Raw genomic sequence first — 25468 nt, 5'->3', positions numbered from 1 at the left:
GGTCTTTGTGGGACTATTATACGCAAAAATAATTTATGGAAGTGTTTTTTAAGATTTCAATGTCAAAATGTTTAGAAAACAGCCGGTTAGTGCTACCTTTGTGGTAAATGGTGAACATATTTGCTTCTGTTCTGAATCAAGCTCAGTGCTAAGTTCGAAGTGCTGAAAATTTTCCTCCCACAAGGAAACTCTGAGTGTCAGCAGGTTTGACCGTCCGCTCCCAGTATCACTTGTCTTAAGTCATCTCAATAAGACCATGAATGTAGTTGGGCAAGAAATGTTTTGCATGGAAAAAACTTGGACGGTGCATGTGGAACACCAGGAAGCAGACAACAGATACTAATTAGAAAAAAACAAGGAAAACAATTATTTCCACTAAAGGTGTGGCATCCACAACAGAACGTTTTGCATCTGATAAACACAAACGGGTGTTTCTGGTGCACCAGGTAGTTTCAGAAGCTGTATATAAGGCCTTGCAAACCAGTGCTCTCTACTCGCTTCTCTTGTTTTACTCCCTGTAGAAAAAAAGGTAAGTCTGATCCAACTCTATCTCTTTTTAGCCATGGGGATTCTGAGTTCAACAATAATTTAACATTAGGACTGAATCTTGCATATCTACTTTGGGATATTGTAGGACACTAAGGGGTACTACAGAACTGCAGAAGCTTTCAAAGAAAAGGCAGGAATCTGACAGACACATGGGAATCTGGGATGGTCGTTCTTATTTGTCACTATGGATTGGGGGATTGAATGATTGAGACTGACAAACTTCACGCCCAGCCTTTAAATTAGTTGTGTACAGAAAAAATCTCATGGTGGATCCTTTCCAAGTTTTCTTCCCGCTTTCAGAACAAGTGCTACTTGGCATTACTGGGGACAGGACAAAGATTACCAGAATGGTTGTTCTGATCCATTGGGGTTTTGTGTGTGAGATTAGAAATACCAGCTGCAGCTTCTCAGCTGCTTAGAGCTAGTTAAATCCCTTTGAAACCAGCTGCTAGTTTCGCTGTTTTCATGCCATAAAAGCCTCTTTTTTCATGTATTCATTAGGAAATATGCTGGCTCACAAGGGGTCAAGGGCTAAGAGTTTTACCCACATGTCCCTACCCCCAGCCTGCATGAAACGTTTTCCAGAATTGATGGGAAGTGGCACTCTTCCCCAAAACAAGGGCTGGCTTCCCCAGTTTCAGTAAGTGCTTCGAGGAGAAGGGGGCTGGAGAGGGGGTGGGCAGCAGAGCAGTGTACAGGGACTCCATGGAGCAAGGGACAGAGAAGAAGAGCTGGGACCCAAGTTGTGACCAGAAGCAGAGGGCTTTGGTCATCACATCCCTGATACCTCATTGTAAGTTGGCCTTTCTACGGCTGTCATTTCAGCTATGAATAATGCTTGAGTTTAGCTGCACTGCCCGTTCTGCATTGCTCAGGGTCTTCCCCTTCTTTTTTCTTTTGTTGCAGTTTGTGGGTGGCAGTCATTAGGGAGCCCATAGGTGTGGATGGCATTTCAAGGGCATCTGGGACACTAATGTCTAGAGTGGAGAAGGGACAAGCTGAGGTGATGCTGTGCCATGTCTTATGTGTAGGTGTGCCCAGTCAAAATCCTGAGTTAGGGGTCCACGTTCCCTTTTGCTCAAAGGAAGAGAATCAAGCTCCTCCAATTCAAACCAGGCAACATGTTCAGCCCTTGCAAAACATGGGAGAGAGGGAGCAACACCCAATATCCCACCGCTCTCCCCAAATTGGGTGATTCCCTGCAGCATTTTGCAGGCTAAGAAACTGAGAAGTTTTTGAAGCTGTTATTTAGAAAAGAGGCTGAGGGCAAGTGGAGCAAAGATATGAGGTGGAGAAAGGAGAGCAGCAGCACAGGCCAAAAAGGAGGGCTGAGGTCAGCATTTCCCTGCTCCATCCCCCGATCTCCAGGTCCCTACCGGATTGCCCTGAGAGTCGCACCTAGGTTTAACCATTGTTTCCATCAGAACTGCACATGTGTCGTGTTTCCTCTGCTCCCTGCTGTGTTTCAGGTTCACCACCATCCCAGCAAGATGTTTGACAGCCTAGACACAGTTGAAGACCTGTTTTACCCAGGCCAGTCTGATTTTCGTTGGCCCCAGTACCCTCAAAGGCGATACTGGTGTTGCTGCTATGACCGATATGGATGCCTAGTTTGGCAGGGCCCATGCTGTTATCCAGGCCCCTGGTGTCGCCGTTAGGAACAGCTCTGGAAGGTGGTGGCCATGCTAAATCCAGCTCAAACATCCACAGCACTGCCATGAATGAAGACATTAAAAGCAAGATACAGATTCACGGCTCACCCAAAGGACATGGATTTAAACAGTGCTAAGCGCTCAGCACCTCCCTTGTGAGGGCTCAGCACTGCTACAAGACTCCCTCCCCCATACACCTGTTTCCTACTCTTTAATTTGTCATTCTAGGAACCTTTAATTTTCTGCACTGTTAAGCATTAAGGTCCATACATGCTGTACTGTCACTTAAAAGGAAGATTCTGCTTCCCTAGAGCCCACTTGCAATCCACTGTAGACCCCTGGACACAGCCACAGTGGTGTCAAAGGGCTTTGGTGTCAACAGGACAGAGATGGTCTTTTATTGTTTGCTGCTAACTAGAAACTTGGTTATACAAACTGTATCATGGAGAAGTGGCTGATTCTCCTCCTTACATGGTGCTTTGCCTCATGTGACATTATTCAGGGAGAAAAGAATTGAATAGGTAGATGGAAATAGTTTGGTAGTAAAATCGTCAGCAGCAAAGAAAGAAGCTCACCTTGTGGAAATGGGCCATGTGTAGAAACCCGTTTGTGGCCCTTTTGGCAAACCTTGGGAATATTTGCTGTCTCCTCTGTATCCCTTCTGTGTCTGTGTACTCAATTTCTTCTGTGCATTAAACTTCCTCTGCAGCATAATATTTGTCTCCTGGGTTTTTTCCCCTCCGGTCCTTATTTGTAGATGTGCTGGTAAAATTCCCTCCTGTGCAGAGCCCCACACCCAGCATGACATGACTCAATTCCCACTGAAGTCCTACACAGAGATGAAAATCAGCCCTGGAACATGTCTGTGTGCCCTCTTCTTTCCTCTGACCCCAGTTTGTTATTCTTCCTCATATAGAGCACCCAACCTTTTCAGTCACAGCTCCATGAGCAATAATACTGCACTTTCTACTTTCCAGAAATATAATAGCAGCACTGAAATCTCTCCAGCCCTTTCTTCCTCAAATATTAAAAAGAGAGAGGAGCCTCAGGATTTGCTCCCAGTCATTCCAACCTCCAACCAGATTTCCCCAAAACATGTCCACATAAGAAAAATCAATTGTAATTAGAACTCATAGAATCATAGCCAAGGAGGGTGGGAAGGGACCTCAGGAGGTCAGATCTAGTCCTACCCCCTACTCAAAGCAGCACCACCCCAAAATAGATTATCCCTGACAAAGCTTTGCCTAGCTGGGTTTTGGAAACCGCCAAGGATGGAGCTTCCATCCCCGCTCTGGGGAGCCTGCGCCAGGGTGTTACTACCCTCCTAATGAGAAAGTTCTTCCTTAAAGCTAACCTAAACTTCCCTTGCTGCCAACTGAGACCATTGCTCCTTGTTCTGTCATCTGCCACCACTGAGAATAGCCTAGCTCCATCCTCTTTCGAACTACCCGTCATGTAGTTGAAGACTGCTATTACGTCTCCTCTCAGGCTCCTCTGTCATGACCCAATGATTGTGTGTGCACTTCATCACTGCAGAATTATTTCCCGCCCCATGGAGCTTTCTTTGCACAGTGCAATTCTTAGCTGCAGAGAGAAAACCCCGGTGCAAAGGAGTTCCCACCACCCGTATGTAAATTTGTTTCCCACTATTGACTGTTTCTAAATTATTCCCACTTGGCGGCTAGCGATTGGCTTGCTAGCCGTATAAGAGGTTTGAGCAGTTTCCGTCCAAGTTGTAGAGGACTCCACAACCATCTCGTGGGGACTATGAGCACGTGCCAGAGTAATAGAAACTTTGTGTGTGTCTTAGAGGAATTCGGCGGCCTGATCAACCACCAACCTCTTCCCATCTCATTCGTTAAATTCTTAAGACGTATCTACGGTTTTTTTGCGCACTTGTCAAGAGTATCCAGAGCTCTGTCGTGTTTGTTTTGTGGAGCCTAGAAAACTCCATGTGTATGTCTTCGGTGGAGCCTAGCAAACTCCACGTGTGTTTGTCTGTAACTGCAAAGTAAGCAAGTTTTTCACCGTAGATGGTCTGCCTGCACCGCGACCATCTACGGTGTAAGTAAAGTTTTCTTTGTTCAACCGCTAGGAGTCCGTGCCTAATTCTAGTCCGTCATGCAAAAGTATCCGCCCAACCATTTCGGGCTACCGGCCACAGCCTGCCGCGTGCCCCCGAAAGCCTCGGACCGCTCCCAGCCCGCACATGGCGACGAGGATGGGATCCAGGGAAAGCACGATGGAACTAGAATTAATTAAGAACTGCCCTTGGCAAAGTGGAAAACGCCAAGTAGAAAACATCATGGAACTGGAGGTGCATATCTCTTACCACCAGGTGGGCGGAACGGGTGAAAAGTTTATCATCGGACACCTTTTGCTGAAGGGAGAAGAGGGAGCTTCCGAAGACGGAGCCCCAAGAGAGAGGGAGGTGTATCTTCACCCCGCGGCTTTTGGGTGTATAATGAATAGCGAGCGGGTCTTATTTGAGCCCCTGAAGACTGTGTCCCTTGCTAGGGTCAACCCAGCAGGTGCAGTAAACCCGACCCTCACTCAGGAGTGTGCCCGTTGCTCGCGATGTGCTCGGGAGAGTGAGGAACCGGTGCAGATCGACCAGTTCACCCCCTTTATGGTGGCGTCTAGATTGAGGAATCGCGAGCTTCCATCCGAGCTCCGCGAAGATCTGGAGATGAAGGGACGCACTGCAGCTGAGAGGGTAGCCCCGAAATACATCAAGGGGAGAATGTTAACTGCAACATTTCGTACTCTAACTGATCTAATGCAGAAAAATGCAAGTTTGAAAGCCCAGCTGCTCCTGGCCGTTCAAGCAGTCAAAGAGGCGGCTGCGAAAGAAAATCTTGAAACGCCACTCCAAGAGGGCACCGAGCAAGAGGGAGACCGTGTGGAAGAACCGGAAAAGAAGGGTGGAGCTTCGGAAGAACACGTGAGAGTTCAGCCGGTGACCCCGCCCACCGACGGAGCGTCGCTTCCGGCGACCAAGCCTTCTTCCTGACGGGAGGGAGCATCGAGCGGAGGAGTGCATCCACCCCTCCTGCCAGAAGCAATAACAGCAGCAATGACTCCCGCAGTAACAGCTCATCCTGTGGCCACGATCAACCCAGTGACTGATGCACAGGGTGCAGGTTGTGCTGCCACCTGTCGCACTCATGTTTGGGTGGAGCTACAGCAGCTTTGTGGAGAATCTGGGACGGAATCCGACGAGGCTATAGTCTCATGGCTAGGACTCATGTCCATGGAGTTTGAGTAATCTTCTTCATCAGTTGTCACGACTATGTATCCTGATGGAGCAAAGAATATCCAGCAATCGGGAACATCAATACTCGATCGAGGCTCAAGATGCAAGACATCGCGAATCCGACCTTCCAACATTGCCATAGAGAACACCAGAGGAGCGATTCATGTTTGGATTCCTCCTACAGCGTTCTGGACTCAATAAGCGGCAACTTCGGATTTTAGGAGACGCAGGCCAATGGCAACTGGCCTATGAGTTAGGTTTTCATTATTTAGAAGAACTGGATGGCGAATCCTCGACACTTTTATCTTGTTGAGTGTACAAGAGAGGGTTGTCCAGAGTAGAGTCGTGTTCAAACACCTGTATTATATGTTTTAGGAGTAATAGTGAGTTTAATTGACCACCTTGTCGTGAGGTTCCATGTGAATTTTGTAATATTAGTGAAATAACTGTTTTAAGAGAATTCTTTTCACAGATCCGGAATTCAGAGTGCGTGGCGGAGAGAAGCCCCAAGAAGGACAACATCATCGAAGAAGTGAAGGCTTGACGCGCGACTTCGCCATGACGCCCATTGAAGCCCTAATAGTTCAATTTTTTGTTATGAACCTGGTTATGTGTGTATGTATTTGTGTCGGCTAATATTTAATTTGATCCCTGGAGGACGAATTTCTTATGTTGTCTGATTTTGTGTTTACCCGTTTAGTTCAACAACCCGTTGTAAGAGCTACTGGTGACCCGAGTGACGCGCATGTGGTATAATTCAGCTGTGCCTTCAGCAAGGGGGGATGTCATGACCCAATGATTGTGTGCGTGCTTCGGCACTGCAGAATTATTTCCCGCCACATAGAGCTTTCTTTGCACAGTGCAATTCTCAGCTGCAGAGAGAAAACCCCAATGCAAAGGAGTTCCCGCCACCCGTATGTAAATGTGTTTCCCACTATTGGCTGTTTCTAAATTATTCCAACGTGGCGGCTAGCGATTGGTTTGCTGGCAATATAAGAGGTTTGAGCAGTTTCCGCCCAAGTTGTAGAGGACTCCACAACCATCTCGTGGGGACTTTGAGCACGCGGCAGAGTAATAGAAACTTTGTGTGTGTCTTAGAGGAATTTGGTGGCCTGATCAACCACCAACGTCTTCCCGTCTCGTTCGTTAAATTCTTAAGACGTATCTACGGTATTTTTGCACTCTTGTCAAGAGTATCCAGAGCTCTGTTTGTGTTTGTTTTGCGGAGCCTAGCAAACTCCGTGTGTGTGTCTTCGGTGGAGCCTAGCAAACTCCACGTGTGTTTGTCTGTAACTGCAACGTAAGCAAGTTTTTCTGCCTGCACCGCGACCATCTACGGTATAAGTAAAGTTTTCTTTGTTCAACCGCTATGAGTCCGTGCCTAATTCTAGTCCATTGTGCAGAAGTACCCAGCCAACCATTGCGGGCTACCGGCCACAGACTGCCGCGCGCCCCCGAAAGCCTCGGGCCGCTCCCGGCCCGCACATCCTCTTCTCTAAATGAAATACGCCCAGGTCCCTGAGTCTTTCCCCACAAGACTCCAGATGTGGCCTTGTGGACACTATACCCAGCAGGGCACGGGTGCTGAATTTTAAGAAAGGTAACTGGTGAGTCTGACCCTGGATGAGATGAAGGGTGTTTGGTGAGTGTCTCATGTCCGGGGAGCGATTGGAGGTGGGTGTGTATCTCAGAAGGAGCAAGACTCCCTGGTGAGCCCTCTGGGACTGCAGCCGTAGACCAGGACCTGTGCTGGTGGGCAGCACTCTTGCGGTAACGTGTCACCCATTGCCTGGATGGAAGGAGAGGGAGTTCCCTGGAGAGGGGTAAATATCCTGGGTACGCGGGTTGGGGAACCTGTGCCCTTCTCATTGTAAGCACAGTCCTAAGGCCTGTCTCAGTGAGGCGCTCTGTGTCTGTGCCAGTGTCATGTGCAGCATCGTCCACAACTCCAAACCGAGGGTCTGCGTTCTGTTCATTTCTGTTCTGTCCTCTCTCTCTCACTGATTTCTTACTTATCAGTGTAAATAGTCATGTAATTCTTGTAAGTATTGTTGTTGTCTGCTATCACTGATACATTTCTGTGGTTTCCAGTCTCATTAAAATGTCTACTCACTTGTTTTTGAGGTGGGGTAGCGCTGGGTTGCAAGCAAAAACCCTGCTTAGAGTTGCCTGCCACCTTAAAAATGGTTTCCCTGGGCTGGGTTGTGAGAGGAGTGATGTCCTCATTTGCTTAATTAAGTGTCCAATGTCTGGTCTGCAGGCTTTCCCTGATTTCTGGAGATTGTATTTTGCTTTTGCTTTGCCTGACTTCAGACTCGCTTTCTGTGCTCCACGTCTTACTCCTATGAAATATTATGCTCCATATATATCTCTTGTGTTTGGTTTCTGTTTATGAGTCCTGTCCCTTGTTTCTAAAACACCAACTTGCACATCAGTTTCCCAACAGGGATCTCTGATTTTGGGCATTTCCAGGTTTTAGTGCCTGACTTCATACAGCCTGGCTGCATCTGCAGGAGACACTGACTGCACACTTCTTACTGCGAAGTCTATGAGTACTTGTATTAATAAGTACTAAATGACTGTGTAAAAACCAGAGTTACTGAGCAGTAGCATCAGCAAATGGTTTTGTGTGACACTGAGTGCACAGTAGTTTGTTCCTACTGCATCACGCTTCCTGCCCCACGATGCTGCTGCGCAGTTGTAATGAGCTCCCATGCAATCAATGTCTCTTGTAGACACCGCTCCTCAGGAGTATTTAGCAACTGCCAAGTTTATAAATCAGGAGCTTTGTGTGCCCATTATTTCACACCTGTGAGCCTTTATCATTAGACCAATTTTCGTATTACATTTGCCTGCAATCGCGGGAAACAGATTTTAGTGACCAGATGTCCCTGTGCCCTATGTTCCCAGATAGTCAGAAGTTTATGCATCATCAGTGTATGCACCTACACGAGATGCTAAATGCACAATAGATTAATTCTCCTGTGCATTAACACATCCCAGGAAAAGCTGTGCTAATGGGCTAATGTACAGTAGAAATAGTCTACTGCACATGATCTAGACAAAAAGGGATTGTGCTGGTGATAATGTGCAGATGCTAAAATTAACGTGCCGTAATTATGGTGCATTAATGCACATGTAGAGACTTCAAGTTTGCCTTTAATTTAGCTGCTTTAAACTTATTGTTGATCACTCTATCCTGTATCTGAAGGGAGAGTGATCTGTAGAGGAAGAATAATGCCGTAAGGGATGTAATTCTTATGCTTCGGGACCTTACCCATTAAGAAGGTTAAACCTAGCTTTGTGGCACCGGGGAGAAATTTCAGTTAGACTCACCATAATTATCCCATAATTAAAATCTGCAGGGCATTTTACACCATTTTCTCAAGCAGAAGGCATGAGCACTTTTAGGGTTACAGAACATGTATTTTACAAGACATTACAGCACCTTGACTCCCATTAATGTGTGACTGGAGTTAATGAGTACTGTGTCTCATGTCCATAATCTGTCTGGTACGGGTAGACGTGTGTCCTGTAGTCACTGAGTATGGGTGTGTGCCCTTACATCCAGTTGACATTCACTGGTCTGCTCCAGAGCACCGCAACCCTTGGTCAGTCTAGATGGGGCTCTTACTCTCTCTCGCTTCACACATTTTCTTTTTCTTTCTATCATGGCCGCGCCTGGTTTAATTGGCGGCCCACGGTGATCAATCGGCACTTTCAAAAATAAACAAACAAGCAACCGGGGAGCATCCGCCTCTCTTACCTTACTCTTTTTTTCTCTCCTTTTTCTTTTCTTCTCGTTCTCCTTCTTTTCTTCTTTCGCTCTTTTAGCACAGGCGCCCTGGAGTCTTCGGGACCCGATCGGGCTCTTACCCTGCTCCCAGGAATGTCAGTCTCGGGTTGAGCTCTCCCAGCCTCCATCCTGGCTGCTGTCTTCCATCCTTCCTTTCCCTGGTGTCCTAGCTCTGTCCATGGCCCCCAGATCTTGCCCCAGCAATGGACTTGCACCGCCTCACATGACGAGGTGATAAAGTGGTGCTGGGGTGCACCAGGAGCTCCCACCATAGCATGGAGGTCCTATTTTGTTCAGGTCCATGCCCATGGCTGAGGGAATATCCTAGGTGAGTAGCTTTCAATCCGTCAGGAGGTGTAATAGAAGAGTGGAGGAGAACATGACAGATATTCTAGGTATAGGTTAGCCGCTAGTGACTTTATGGTGAAGATGCAACAGGATTTCTGTTTAGGGTGTACTTATGCCAAAGACCTGAACGCATGTGCAGCAAGATTAGCTTGCATATTCATATTATGACATAAGCTAGCAATGCAAAGGCTCTGAAAGAGAGAAAGCGTGAGTTCATGGATATGCTAGAGCTGGGGCTATTAAGGCCTTTGATAAGTCCTTGGGCCAGCTCTCTAGTACTTGTCCACAAGCAGGATGGGACCATCAGGTTCTGTGTGGACGAAAAGAAGCTAAATGCTATCACCACTGCCGATGACGCTTTATAGGAGAAAGAATAGCAAGAACCCCATCTGGGGTAGGAGGAATGCCAAGGGCAAACAGACAAGTTCCAGGGCTGATATTCATCTAAGTGTAACACTTGAGTGGGGATTGAGTTATGAGGGGCACTGGGCTCTGCACAGGAGGGAATTTCACCAACAGCTTTCAAATAAAGAATGGAGGGGGAAAGAGACTGCAGAAGGCAAATATTCTGCTTCAGAGTAATTTTAATGCACAGAAGAAGTTTAGTATACAGATGCAGAAGGGATACAGGGGAGAGAGCAAATATTCCCAAGAATTTCCAAAGTGCCACAATTGGGATTCAATGTGTGACCCATTTCCTACAAGGTGTTCTTCTTTCTTTAGAGCAGCTGACTTTTACTACCAAGCTGTTTCCATCTATTTATTTGCTACTTTTCTCCCAGAATAATGTAAACAACATGTAAGGAGGAGAATAAAGAGTGATGCAGTATTTGTAGTAAGTTCTTCATTTAGAAGCAAAAGATAACAAAGCTTTTTTTCTGTTGATACTAAAACCCTTCTATACCCTTCTACCAATCTAGAAGTAGTAATCAATAGGTCGCTATCTAGTTGGCCTCCAGTGTGAAGTGGGGTGTCCCAGGGGTTGGGGCTGAGGCCAGTTTTGTTCAATGTCTTCATCAATGACCTGGAAGATGGGATGCAGTGCACCCTCAGCAGGCTTGCAACTGACAGCAAGCTGAGGGGAGTAGTAGAGACCCTGGAGGGCAGGGGTAGGATACAGAGTGAGCTGGACAAATTGGAGGATCGGTCGAAAAGGAATCTCATGAAGTTTAACAAGGACAAGTGCAAAGACCTGCACATAGGATGGAACAATCCCACGGGACAGGCTGGGGGCTGACTGGCTGGGCAGCAGTTCTGCATGAAAGGGACCTGAGGGTGACAGTGGATAAGATGACAAAGAGTGTGCCCTTGTTGCCATGAAAGCTAACAGCATACCCCTCCCCATGCCTACGCTCTCCAATCAATAAAGCTGTCCATTATAGCAAGCCTTGCTGTACCTGCTTGAGAGGGATTAGGTAAGCCTTTTGGCTCCATTGCTCAGTTGACTAAGGGAAGCTACTGTTAATACTTCGGGCTATAAGCAGCACCCAGATACAAGGTCTATGTGGCCTGTGTATCCCTGGCAGCACGGAGCCCTAACAAAGACCAGATCCTGGGTGGTGACAGTGATTACCCCAGGCTTGTGGGTGTGCTCCAGTATGGGGGTTGGGGAGGTGTAGGCACCCCTGGGGACACACCTGAAGCACTGTTTTCATCGGGCGCAGTGAGGTGGGTGGCTCAGTGCATGATCACCCCCTACTGGCCAACCACAAAGCCACATCTGGAGTTCTGGGTTCAGTTTTGGGCCTCCCACTACAAAAAGGGTGTGGACAAGTTGGAGAGAGTCCAGAGGAGGTCAACAAAAATGGTTCAGGGTCTGGAGGACATGACTTGTTCAGAAAGACTGAGGGAACTGGGCTTATTTCGTTTAGAGAAGAGAAGACTGAGAGGAGATTTAATAGCCATCTTCAAGTACATGAAGGGCAGTTTGGAAGAGGATGGAGCTAGGCTATTCTCAGTGGTGGCAGATGACAGAACAAGGAGCAATGGTCTCAGGTTACAACAAGGGAAGTTTAGGTTAGATTTTAGGAAGAACTTTCTCACTAGGAGGGTACTAACACACTGGAGCAGGCTCCCCAGAGCGGGGATGGAAGCTCCATCCTAGGGGTTTCCAAAACCCAGCTAGAAAAAGCTTTGGATGCGATAATCTACCTTGGGGTGGTCCTGCTTTGAGTAGGAGGTAGGACTAGTTGTGCCCTCCTGAGGTCCCTTCCCACCATCCTTGTTGATAATTCTATGATTCTATGAATTCTAATTAGGATTGATTTGTCTTAACTTGGACATGTTTTGAGCAAACCAGGTTGGAGGGTACTCTGTCATTTAAATAGTAGAGGAGGAAAGGAGTGGACAAATTTGAGGACCGGCAATATGTTTCCGGATAGTACAAAGTGCAGACTTATAAGCCATAGAGACCTGGCTGAGAAGGAGCAGGGGCTCTATATGAGGAAGAATAGCAAACACCTCATCTAGGTTTGGAGGAAAGACCAGAGAACAAAGACATGTTCCCGGGCTGATTTTCATCTCTGTGTAGCACTTCAGTAGGAACTGAGTCATGCTGGGTTCTGGGCCCTGCACAGAGGGAATTTCACCAGCACATTTGCAAAGAAGGAATGGAGGGGAAAAACACAGGAGGCAAATATTATGCTCCAGAGTAATCTTAATGAAAAGAAGAAATTAAGTATACAGACAAGGAAGGGATGCAGAGGAGAAAGAAAATATTCCCAAAGTTTACCAAAAGGGCCATTACTGGGATTCTACGCCTATTTGTAGAAGGTGTGCTTCTTTCTTTGCAGCTGCTGACTTTTACTACCATGCTGTTTCCATCTATCTATTCACTATGTTTGTCTCTGAATAATGTCACATGACGCAAAGCACTAGGTAAGGAGGAGAATCAGCAGCTTCTCCATGATGCAGTCTTTGTAGCCAAGTTTCTAGTTAGAAGCAAAGGATGAAACAGCATCTCTTTCCTCTGGACACCAAAACCCTTTGACACCACTGCAGCTATGTCTAGTGATCTGCAGTAGATTGCAAGTGGGCTCTAGGGAGGCAGAGGCTTTCTTTTATATGACAACAGAGCATGAAGAGGCAATAATGCTTGGCAGCACGGACAATTCAAAGTTCCTAGAGTGAGAAAGCAAAGTGTAGGAACCACATGGATGGGGGAGGGAGTCTTCCAGCAGTGCAGAGCCCTCGCAATGGAGGTGCAGAGTGCTTAGCAAATCTTCAAGCGATGTCTTTCAGATGAGCCGTGAATCTGTATCTTGCTTTTCATGTCTTTGTTCCTCCCAGTGCGGTGGATGTTTCAGCTGGATTTAGCATGGCCACCACCTTACAGAGCTGTTCCTAATGGCGACATCAGGGCCTGGATAACAGCACCAACCACACCAAACTAGCCTTCCACATTGGTCATAGCAACTACAAAGATATTGCCTTCAATGATCAACAAAAGTCAGACTGGCCCTGGTAAGACAGGTCTTCAATTATGTCCAAGCTGTCAAACATCTTGCTGTGCGGAGGCAAATCTGAAACACATCAGAGAGCAGAGGAAACACGACACATCTGCAGTTCTGATGGAATCAAGGGTTAAAACCTGGGTGTGACTCTCAGGGAAATCTGGTAGGGACCTGGAGAGTGGGGGATGGCGCAGGGAAATGCTGACCTCAGCTCTCCTTTTTGGCCTGTGTTGCTCCTCTCCTTCCTCCACCTCATATCTTTGCTACACTTGCCCTCAGCCTCTGCCCTAAACAACAGCTTCAAAATCTTCTCACTTTCTTTGCCTGCAAAATTCTACAGGGAATCACCCCACTTGGGGAAAGCGGTGGGATGTTGGTTTGCTTCCTCTTTCCCGGGTTTTCCTAAGGCTGAACATGTTGCCTGCTTTGGTTTGGAGGAACTTGAATCTCTTTGTTTGAGAAAAGGGGAAGCTGGACCTAACCCAGGATTTTGATTGTCACTCCTGACTCGGCATACCTACATCTTGCACAGGACATGGCACAGCATCGCCACACCTTTTAAATTGGCCATTAGTGTTCCAAATGCCCTTGAAATGCCAAACCTGTTGGCTCCCTAATGACTGCCACCCACCCTCTGCAGCAAAAGAAACAAAGAGAAGGGGAAAACCATGAGCAATGCAGAACATGCAGTGCAGTTAGAGTCAAGCCTTATTCATGGCTGCAATGACAGCCGTAGAAAGGCCAACTTACGAACAGTGATGGATCAGGGATGTGATGACTAAATCCCTATGCTTCTGGTCACATGTTGGGTCCCAGCTCTCCTTCTCTGTCCCTTGCTCCAGTCCCCTTAATCTGCTCTGCTGCCCAGGCCCTTTCCAGCCCCCTTCTCCTTGAAGCACTTAATGAAAGTGGGGAAGCCAGCCCTTGTTTTGGGGAAGAGTGCCACTTCCCATCAATTCTGGAAAACATGTCATGCAAGCTGGGGTAAGGACATGTTAGTAAAATTCTTAGTCATTGACCCCCATAAGCCAGTAAGTTTGCTAACGAATACATGGAAATAGAGGCTCTTATGGCACCAAAACACCAAAACTAGCAGCTGGTTTCAAAGGAATTTCACTAACTCTAAGCAGCTGAAAAGCTGCAACTGATATTTTCAATCGCACACACAAAACACCAATCAATCACAAGAGCAATGCTGTTAACCTTTTGTCCTGTCCCCAATAATGCCAAGTAGCACTTGCTTCTGGAAGCAGTCAGAAAAGTCAGAAAGGATGCACTGTGCAATTTCTTCTGTACACAACTAAGCTAAAAGCTGGGTGTGAAGTTTGCCAATCTCAATGATTCAAACCCCCAATCCTTAGTGAAGAATAATAAAAAGCATCCCAGACTCCCATGTGTCTGTCAGATTCCTGCCTTTTCATTGAAAGCTTCTTCAGTTCTTTAGTACCCCTTAATGTCCTACAATATCACAGAGTAGATATGCAAGTTGATGGGCTGGCTGGTAGTGACCTAGTCCAGGGGTTTTGAAAGGGCAAAAGATGATTGGAGAACTTGGGATTCCCTTTCCTCACCAATCTCATAATGATTTGGCTAAGGGGTTTTGAAGGGGTAAAAGATGATTGGAGGACTTGGGATTCCCTTTCCTCACCAATCCGGCCCCAGAGAATCACCCTCCATGTCCCTTATTGCCCTTTGGGTCACCTGGAGGGGAATAAAAGGGACAGCGCGGCTGACTGAGAGAAGAGACCAGTGAGGGACTGCAAGGAAGGAGCTGGCAAGAGCTAAGCCAGCAGGGTGGGAGCAGTTGCCCCAGAAGAGCCTGAAGCAGTGGGACCTGCAAGCAGCACCAGGGTCCTCAGCAGCACAGCATGTGGCCAGCAGGAGAGGCTCCCCACTAGGATCCAGGATCCCCTACGAGAGGCTGTGGCCAGCAGGAGAGGCTCCCCAGCCCCAGCAAGATCTGAGCAGTGACCCGAGAAGTTTCTGTGACAGCTGAAATTATGCCTGTGTGATAAAGGTGCTTACTGAAGGCTCTCTGAAGATTAGATTAAGGGTTATTTTTACATTTGTTTAGCTATTCAGCTATATGTTGTTGCTAAAAGCCTAATTAAAGTGTAAGACGTAGTGTGGCCTTGTATAAAGTAAGGCCTAGTAAATTTAGCAAAGCCTTGAAGTAGTAAGGCCCTGTGGCATAGTTAAAATTACCTTATCAAAGAAATGCAAGGCTTGTACTGCTATTGGTCAGTCTAAGGACAGTTGAAGTAAGAGGAATCTGAGTGGTTGTATGTTATCACAACCATTCAGAAGCTTTAAATTGGCTGGAATTTCTAGAAACCATTCAGAAGGAAGATACAGCTCTGTGAAAAGGATTAGTTAGCTGTTGCCTGGATCAGTGGGCCTGTGGACCTCAAGGAGCCCAAGGACTGCATTCCAGGGTCCTTCCCGGTACCGTTCGGACAGCGCTGCTTGGGGATGCCTGACTTTGCTGAACTTTGTGGAAAGAGAAGTTTGCTGTGTATCGGGCATCAGAGGGGACTGCCGATAAGTTGCTGATGTGAATTGCTTTTGTCTGTAATTGTTTGTATTGTTATGACGCGTAGTTGTGTTTTTGTTATGTCAATAAACCTTTCTTACCTTTCTATCCCCAACCATACTCTCAATCCCGAAGCCTCTGTAGGCAGCTGGGACAGTTCCCAGCTCTGCTTCCAGCTCCTCCAGTCGGAGGCCAGCTGGTTGACGTGATGCTCCAAAATGTCAAGACCCCAAGTACCTTAAAACTTTACCAACACTGTTGGGTATGTAGCATAGTTTCTGCATACCATGTGGGAGACCTAAGTTCAAGTCCTAGGTTTGGTGCCTTGTGGTGAGTGAATTAAGAAGAAGACATTCTTCATGTAGTGGAAAGGGTCCATTGTGTTTTCCCCCTTTCTCCCCCTCCAGGTTCCTAGGCCCTATATTCCTTGTAATTTGACATTTTTGTTTTTGTGCCTTTTGTATTTCCAGTAATACCAACCAGTATTGTTTCTTCTGCTGTTTGTGTTTTACAGTTTGGTTAACCCTGTCTTTTGTCAACTGGATGAATATGTCTATGATTATAAGTGTCTAAACTTTGTTGAATCCTGCCCCTTTGGGGCATTGTAGTGTCCCCTATACCTCCCTGGTTTATACTGGTTATTTTCCCAGTATTGTTACCTCATTAAAAGGTATATGCTTAAGTCCCCATTGGTGGTCTGGCTCTGCTCTATTGGGGGAGGAGAGTCCCTACACCTCCCACAGTGCTTGTGCACCTGCTTTGCTCCCTTCAATTGGAGAGGGGGTACCTCTTGGAGTACCGCCCGGGTTACACAAGATTCAGTCCTCAGGTCAAATCATTGCTTAACACAGAACCCCCATGGTTAAAAAGAGATTGAGTTGGATCAGACTTACCTGTTTTTCTACAGGGAGTAAAACATGAGAAGCGAGTAGAGGGCACTGGTTAGACAGCCCTTTTATACAGCTTCTGAAACTACCTGGTGCACCAGAAACACCCTTTTGTGTTTATCATATGCGAAACGTTCTGTTGTGGATGCCACACCTTTAGTGGAAATAATTCTTTTCCTTGTTTCTTTCTGATTTGTATCTGTTGTCAGCTTCCCGGTAATCCACATGCACATTCCAAGTTTTTTCAATCCAAAACATTTCTGGACCAACTACAATGTTCCTGATCTGTTCCTGGAGAAGACTTAACTGAGCTCTCACTGGGAGGGGAGGGTCAAACTTGCTGACATTCAAATTTTCCTTTTTGGGGGAAATTTTTCCGCATTTTGAACTTAGCATTGAGTTTGATTCAGAACAGAAGCAAATAGTTTCACCATTTACCACAGAGGTAGAGCTAACCAGCTGTCTTCTAACTATTTGGACATTTAAATCTTAGAGAAGATTTCCAAAAAATAATTTTGTTTTCTGTTTAATAGTGCCGAGGACCCAAAGCACTAAAAGGAAGGAGGAAATGGAAGGAGTGTCCCAGAACTCCCTACACACACACAAAAAGTGTACAGGGTCACTCAGATGCTGGGTTGTTCCTTAGTTAGATGCTGGGTTGTACCTGGGTTTTCACTTTCCCCGTCCCCTCTTCTGACAAGCCCAATGCACTCAAATTTTACTCAAGACACTTCAATTCTATCCCCCAAAGCCAGCATAGATTAAGTGTTCGTGTTCCTGGAGGAACTAATGGCATGCTTTAAGGTGAATAGGACTTTCCCATTGAGGATTTAATTTTTAGGAACTGTCAACTGCAGAGGAGAGGTGGACATTTTTCATTTGAGCAACATGGGACATCTTATAAGAAAGCTTTCCATTTTGTACTGTCTACTGAACTTGACATGTCCACTAGCTCTAAGAAACTTCTGGACTTGCTCTTTCCTCAGCAGTATTCTCCTCTTTCTGCACAAAGAAAGAAAACTGAAAGAAGATGGCAACATGATGTACTTGGTCACTGGTTACTTCAGAAGGTGACGCAGTAGGAGCTCGACCCAAAAAAGCATGTGATATGAAAGACAAACATAGGCATGGCTCTCAAAAAATTATTCTCTTGTTCATGACACAAGTCAGAGTCCCAAATGCAAAACCTAATTAAATCAGGCAAAGCATTATTGATATTTTGCAAGATAATCTTATGGGGCTTACCCTGTCAGTTGCTGGTTGCACACGTAGCAGTAAGGACTATCAACTTTCATTGTCACTCACTGACAATAGTGTGCCCTTCCCTTCAAATTGCCACCTCTTAGTTCTACAGAAAATAAAGATGAAAGCAGCCACAGTGCATATTCTAATGTTCTCAGGATTTAGGAAATAAAAGCACTTCATTAACTGTCATTAAAGCAGTTACAGGGGCAAATTGTAACATTACAACAAAGTTCCCATTTGCCTACTGGAAGACACCCCGGCATGTAGCAATAGAGTCTCTGAAAATGCAGACGGAGCTCACTCCTTTGTAAGCCTTGACTAGGTCATGAGTTATTATAGCATTACATTTTTGAGGTTTTAAATTTGCATTTAAAAACCAGAACCAGGTTCCTCTAGCTTTTTGTGAAAACAAGTCTTTTAAATTTCATACGGCAGATCTGCTGGTGGTATCACTTAACACAGCAATCAAGTTCTAGGACAAGAGAAAAAGGTGAAAGACTTTTCTCCTTTCTGAAATAAAAAGAAAACTTTCCTGTGGTGTTGTTGTGAGAGAGGGGGGGGAAGCTCTTTGCCGAACATGGCTCCTACCACACGCCATGTCTGGGCAGTGTTCAGATTAGCTCAGTCATCTCAACACACTTCACCTCAGTAAGAACACAAGAAATGCCACGCGGGACAGATCCTGGGTCCATCCAGAAGGTCACAAGCCTCTTACAGCGGCGGGGGGCATGTGAAGCAGGAGAATATTTAGGGAGAACATAACCACACTATCCTCTCCCCTGCCCCTCTCCTTCGAGAGCCTCCAGAAAACCAGGAATGTGTTTTTTTTCTCTCGCCTCCTTGCATTTCTACATAGGCTTTGTGTTATAACATCTGAAGATGCCAACCAGTGTCTGGGCTTGGCGTGGATAAAGTGGCCAACTTTTACTACTTATGGCTTGAAGATAGCAACTCAAAGCTGTCATAAGACCCCGTGCTTCCTTTGCTCCTGAAACCGCCCCCAGCCATCGCCAGCAGGCAGCTCAGGATTAGGCTTCTGCCATGAACCCTGATTCTGCCACACCGGTGAAATCACTGGAGATCAATAAAGACCTGAATTTAATGAACTGACACGAGGGGAAATTCAGCCGAGAGAGAGGAAAAAAGGGCAAAGCTAAGTCACTAAAGTCCCTGTAGGTTTTTCTTTTTTCTTTTTCTTTCAAGTGGGGTTCGCTACCCCTTGAGGCTTCTGAAATCCTTCCACCAGTCACAGGGTGTCATCTAGCATAGCTGGCCATTAAATCAGAAAGTTTTGGGTACTCTTCTGAGCATAATAAATAAAGGCTCCTTTCCCAATTTGAGTTTCAGACCCCCCCGCATGTAAGACAATGGAGAAACTGGTCATCAGGGAGCTGTAGAAACAGAGGGATGGGGGGAGAGAACAACATGGCTATATTTTGCTTCAAAGTTTTCCTCCTTAACATTCATTCTGCTCCTGCAAGAGACTTGTGACCTTCGGATGGACCTATGATCTGTCCCGTGTGGCATTTCTTGTGTTTTTAATGAGGTGAAGTGTGTTGAGATGATGGAGCTAATCTGAACCCTGACCAGACTTGATGCATGGTAGGAGCAACTTATGCAAGGAGCTTGCCACCCTTTTGCAGATCAACACTCCAACAAAGTTTTCATTGAATTTGGGGAAGGAGAAGACTCTTTCCATCTCTCTCTTTCAAGTGCCCTGGAAGTTTACAGCTGAGCTAAGTGCTGCCACCAGCAGATCAGGCCTTTGAACTCTTGAAGAAAATTGATTAGAGAAAAGAGAGAGAAACCTTCTCATTGATTTTTAATGCAAATTAAAAAGCCCCAAATACCAAGGCTATAATAAGAAATGACTTAAGGCGTAAAAAATGGCATAAACAATGAGTGAGCTTGATTTGTATTTTCAAAGTGTCTGTATTGCTACAGGGGTGTCTTCCAGTAGGAAGGTTTGGACTTTGTAGTAATGTAATGATTTGCCTCTGTAATGAGTGTCAATTAAGTGCTAGAATATCTACCGTGTCTGTTATTATCCTTCTTTTCTGTGAAACTAAGAAGTGGGACTTTGAGAGGAAGGTCAAGTTATTGCCAGTATATTACTTCAGATATTTGATAGTCCTGGCTGCAACGTGTGCAGCCTGCAACCGACTGAGTGAGCCCTGTGAGATTGTATTGCAAGATAACTTTAATGTTTTGGACAACTCAATAAGGTTTGGCATGGTAGACTTTCAAATGTGTCATGAACAAGAGTATAGTTATTTTAGTGCCATGGCCATGTGTGCCTTTCATATCTCTTGGTTTTTTGAGTCAATCATCTTCTGAAATGAACAGTGACGAAATACATCATGTTGCCATCTCTTTGCTCTTCTCCTCCTTTGTGCAGGAAGAGGAGAATTCTGCTGAGGAAAAACCAGGTCTCAAAGTTTCCGAACTGCTAATCCAGATGTCAAACTGACAAGTTCAGTAGATAGCACAAATTGGAAAGTTTTGTTACAGGAAACTGCAGGTTGCTCAAATGAAAAAAGCTCTATGACCCTTGTGCAGTAGTAAAATATTAATGGGAAACTTTTGTTCGCCTTAAAACATTGATTTTTTGAGTGCTTGAACAATTCGCCCTTAAACAGCAATCTTTTTTAACCCTGAAGCCTGCAAGCCACTACCACTGCTCCATAAAGCTTCATTCCCTGGGCTAAGGACAGACATTCCAAAAACCTGAGCCTGAATTGATGCAATTTTTGCACATTAGTCTATCCTGGATAGGTTGAATCAGTTTGTAACAGCACAGACATTGCCTCTGGATTGAGAAAATGCAGGCACATGGCTTCAGTGGCTCAGGCTAGAAAACACAGGGACACTAGAGCAGCCCTCCCTACTCTTTGACACTGCTGACCGGGGTGTAGCCAGGCCCTGGCAGGACAGTCTGGTTAAGCAGAGACCCCATGGAAAAAACAGAGAACACTATGGATTTCCCTGCTTTCTCAGAACAAAAATGGATGTTCCCTTTTAGCAGAGAAACCTGCATATTTCCCTCTTTTGCAAAAAGCTCTGCAGGCTGGCAAGAGCAGGAAAACCAGCTTGTGCTACTTCTGCTGCAGCAGCCACTGCCTTCTGTTGGGGGCAGGGAGCTGTGGACCTGGGTCCTTGGCCTCATAGTCTGGGCAACTAGGCCTGTGTGAAGTTGCCAGTATTCACTTTAGATTTGACTGATTGGGGGGATAGTGATTCGAATCACTGTCCTGAATCAATTTGGCCAACCTCATTTGGAGATTTGGCTGCTGCTGAATCTCTGAATCACACAGGCCCATCCCCCACCCCCTCTCCCAGCCCAGCAATGCCTGCCTGACCCGCCCCAGCTCCCAACACTTTCACAAAAAAAAAAAGCCCCAACTCCCCAGGTCCTGCTGGCAGAGTGTGGGGAGAGGGCGGAAGTGATCCTCACTACCCTTCACTGTCCCACACTGCATGAGGGGCTGTGCACAAGCCCTCTGACCCCCACCTCCCCCAACCCTTCCCATGGCTACCCTGCTTGGCGCAGCTCCACCCTTTAACAAAGCCCCACCAAACACCCTAGTTCCTGTCTGGTGGGGGGCAATCCCTCCTGACCCACGCCATTGCTGCCCCACGCCACGTGGGGGGCTGTTCCATGAGCTCCCCAAAGATCCAAGGTTATTGCAGGAGATGGTGAGTCCAGGGCTGGAACTGGGGTGGGTGAAGCAGGCATGGGGGTGGGCTGGGAGAGAAGGAGGTGGTCACAGGGCTTGTGGGAGAACCCCCCCCAATGCAGCGTGTCACAGTAGTGGGCAGCAGGGATTGCCCCCCCCCCCACCCAGCAGCACCTGGTGAGTTCGGATTTTTTTTTAAAGCACTGGGAGCTGGGACGGGGGGGGCGGGGGGGTGGGGAAGAGGGTGGGGGTTGGGGGGCTGGGGGAGCAGGCAGGGGATGAGGCCTGGCAGGGGTCCCTCCCTGCTCCTCCAGCCCCCCTTCCCCAACCCACTACGTACTGGCATGGAGTCTGGCTCCACCTCCCTGCTACAGTGGGCGGGGCCTGCCTGGATCACTGACATTCTCGAAACCTTTTCCAAAGACTTGGAGAGCCTTGAATCAATTTGAACCATTTTACTAGTCCCCTGCATTGATTCAGAGTTAGATTTGGAGATTCAGCCACTGAATATCAGGCCGGATCTCCTCAATATCAAATTATCACCTGAAGTTTTCCACAGTGCTACTGGTTGCTGGTGGCTCCCATCAGTGGGGCTGGGGGGCAGGGGCTTTGGGGGGCAGGTAAAGGACACAAGCAGGGCAGGGGAGCTGTTGTGGAGTGAATGAGAGGCAGCACTAGGGTGGGGATTATAGTAGGGGGGCACCAGCAGGGTGGGAGGGGGGAGTTTTGGGGACTTTTTGTATCTCGTGTAGATACACAAGAGAAAACCTAATTCTGAGTTCTGGGGAAATGGAATAGGGCACTACTGCCTCCAGTGACATAAAGACACAGCCTTGCAGACAGGCCCTGAGCTCCTTCTTGCCAGAGATTGCAGGATTTCAGATCAGCGCTGTGTAGCATGGATTTGTCTTAATATTGACCAAACCAGGGTGGTAATAGTTAGAGAGATTGGAGTGCTGGCATTATGTTTCTGCAATGTAGAAAGCGCAAAAGTATCAGTCATGGAGCCCCAGCTGAAAAGGACGAGGTATTCTATATAAGAGAGAATAGCAAATACGCGATCTGGGGTAGGGGGAAAGAACAGGGCACACAGACATGTTCCAGGTCTGATCTTTAGGAATGGAGGGGAAAAAACCAGGAGGCAAATATTATGCTGCAGAGGAATTTTAATGCATAGAAGAAATGAAGTATACAGACACAGAATGGATCCAGAGGAGAGAGCTAATATTGCCAAGACTTGCCAAAGGGCCACCACCAGAATACTACACATGGCCCATTTTGTACAAGGTGTGCTGCTTTCTTTGCAGCTTCTGACTTTGAATACCTAGCTGCTTCAATCTATTTATTTACTGCTTTTCTCCCAGAATAATGTCACATGAGGAGAAGCACCAGGTAAAGAGGGGAATAAGTAGCTTCCCCATGATGCAGATTCTGCAGCCAAGTTTCAAGTTAGAAGCAAAGGATAGACATGCTTCTCCTTCCCGTTGACACAAAAACCCTTCTAATAACTGTGGCTGTGTCATGTGGTCTGCAACGGATTCCATATGGACTCTAAGGAAGCAGAGGCTTCCTTTTAAATGACAGCACAGCATGAAGAGGTCTCAATGCTTGACAGCACAGACAATTCAAAGTTCCTAGAGTGAGAAAGCAAAGTGTAGGAAACACTTGTACGTGCGGGGAGTCTTCTAGAATGTGAAACCAATCAAAATGGAGGTGCTGAGGGTTTAGCACTGCTCCAAGCCATGTCCTTCGGGTCAGTCGTGAATCTGTATCTTGCTTTTTGTGGATATTCTAGCTGCATTTAGCATGGCCAGCCCTTTCCAGAGCCACCCTGACGGCACCACCAGGGGGGTACGGACCAGCAGCAACCTTTCCAAACCAGCCTTCCCCAGCAGTCATAGCAACAACACGTGTATGGTGGCCTTCTACGCTGGTAGGGAAGACAGTCAGACTGGCCCGGGTAATGCAGGTCTTCAATCATGTCCAGGCTGTCAAACATCTTCCTGTGCTGGAGGCAAATCTGAAACACAGCAGGGAGCAGGGGAAACATGACACATGTGCAGTTCTGATGGGATCAAGGGTGAAAATGTGGGTGTGACTCAAAGGGAAATCTGGTAGGGCCCCAGAGACTGGGAGAGGGAGCAGGGAAATGCTGGCCACATCCCCACTTTCTGCCTGTGTCACTGCTCTCCTTTCCTTTTTGCTCCACTTGCCCTCAGCCTCTCCCCTATACAACAGCTTCAAAACCTTCTCACATTGGGCCCCAAGACCCATGGTGCCGGCACATTCCTGGGACGTGGGGAATGTGCATTCACTTCAGGACCCAGAACCCAAGTCTTCCTCTTTGTCAATTGACACTGGGATCTGGGGGCAAAGGTGGATTGCACCTTTGACACTAGTTGCACTGCAGGAAGGATTCATCCTTAGACAGTGTCCAATTATAGATCCCAAAATCCCAGACAAAGTCAGCGCTTCTGGGAATCACCCCAGTTGGGGAGAGGGGTGAGATGTCAGATGTTGGTCCCACTCTTCTTGGCTTTGCATTGGCTGAACATGCTGCCTGGTTTGCACAGGAGGAGCTTGAGTCTCTTCATTTGAGCTAAGCTGGCCATGGACACCTAACTCAGGATTTGATTGTCACTTCCGATTGGGCACACTGACACTTTGCACCAGATGTGGCACAGCGTCACCTCAGCTGGTCCCTCTTTCACTCTGGTGATTAGTGTCCCCCATGCCCTTCAAATGCCAACCTCACCTGTGGGCTCCCTAATTCCTGCCACGCACCAACTGCAACAAAAGCAACATAAACAAGGGACAGATCCTGAGCACCGCAGAAGGTGCGGTGTAGTAAGTTAAGCCTGACCGATGACTGCAGTCACAGCCGTTGTAAGACCATTTTAGAAACACAGGTGGATCAGTGATGCGATGGCCAAATCCCTCTGCTTCTGGTCACATGTTGGATCCCAATTCTTCTTCTCTGTCCCTTGCTCCAGTCCCCTTATCTGCTCTGCTGTCTAGCCCCTCTATGGCCTCCTTCTCCTCAAAGCACTTACTGAAACTGGGAAACCCAGGCTTTGTTTTGGGGAAGAGTGCCACTTCTCATCAATTGTGAAAAACCTTTCATGCAGACCAGGGTGGGGACATGTAGGAAAAATTCTTAGCGATTCACCCGCTGTGATTCAGCAAGTTTGCTAATGAATACATGAAAAAGGAGGTCTTATGGCACCCGATACTTCTAATCACACACACAAAAACCCAGTGCATCAGGATAGCAATTCTCTTAAGCTTTTCTCCTGTCCTCAATAATGCCAAGTGGCACTTGCTTCCGAGAACAGGAAGAAAGCGTGGAAAGGATGCGCTGTGGAATTTCTTCTGTGCACAACTGAGTTAAAAATCAAGTATGAAGTTTGTCTCAATGATTCAAACACCCAAATATTCATTCTTTAGTTCCCTTTAATTCCCAGTAGTTCCCTTTGTTCCCATTCTGCAGTTCTTTAGTTCCCTTTAATATCCTAAAATATTGCAAAGTATATAGGCAAAATTCATTCCTAACGTTAACGATTGTTTAACACAGTATCCCCATAGTTAAAAAGAAATTGAGTTCAAATGGACTTACCTGGCTTACCAGGGAGAGTAAATCAGGAGAAGCGAGTAAAGAGCACTGGTTTGCAAACCCTTTTATACAGCTTCCTAAACTTCCTGGTGCACGGAAAACACCCTTGTTTTGGTTATCAGCTGCAAAATCTGCTGGTGTGAATGTCACACCTTGAAATTAAATAATTGTTTACCTTGTTGCTGGTGATTATTAGTTTGTCCTCTGCCTCCCGGTATTCCACATGCCCATGCCAATGCATTTCCATCCTAAAAAATTGCCACACCATCTACTTTTCAGGTCTTATTGAGATGATTTAAGAGAGGCGACACTGGGAGGGGATGATAAAACTTGGTGACACTCAGAGTTTCCTTTTTCGGAGGAAATTATTAGGACCTTGAACTTATCATTGAGCTTGGTTCAGAACAGAAATACTATTTTCACAGTTTACCACAAAGGTAGAGCTAACCGGGTGTTTTCA

The 25468-nt window shown here is 46.6% G+C and overlaps 2 long non-coding RNA genes across 2 annotated transcripts; one reads left to right on the top strand and one right to left on the bottom strand.

The window, feature by feature from the left end:
* The first annotated feature begins 484 nt into the window (after positions 1 to 484).
* On the top strand, positions 485 to 2915 carry LOC132245752 (uncharacterized). Its single transcript, XR_009457470.1, has 2 exons — positions 485 to 529; positions 2019 to 2915. It is a non-coding gene; the product is annotated as an uncharacterized LOC132245752 (long non-coding RNA).
* Positions 2916 to 22543: 19628 nt separating this feature from the next.
* On the bottom strand, positions 22544 to 25051 carry LOC132245748 (uncharacterized). The gene is made up of 2 exons (XR_009457465.1): positions 25012 to 25051; positions 22544 to 23415 (listed from the first exon to the last, which is right to left on the bottom strand). It is a non-coding gene; the product is annotated as an uncharacterized LOC132245748 (long non-coding RNA).
* Positions 25052 to 25468: the final 417 nt, after the last annotated feature.

The sequence above is a fragment of the Alligator mississippiensis genome, chromosome 15 (assembly GCF_030867095.1).
Source record: "Alligator mississippiensis isolate rAllMis1 chromosome 15, rAllMis1, whole genome shotgun sequence".
Lineage (NCBI taxonomy): Eukaryota > Metazoa > Chordata > Crocodylia > Alligatoridae > Alligator > Alligator mississippiensis.
Note: the sequence above shows the minus strand (reverse complement) of the source record. Positions and strands in the feature narration are given on the sequence as shown.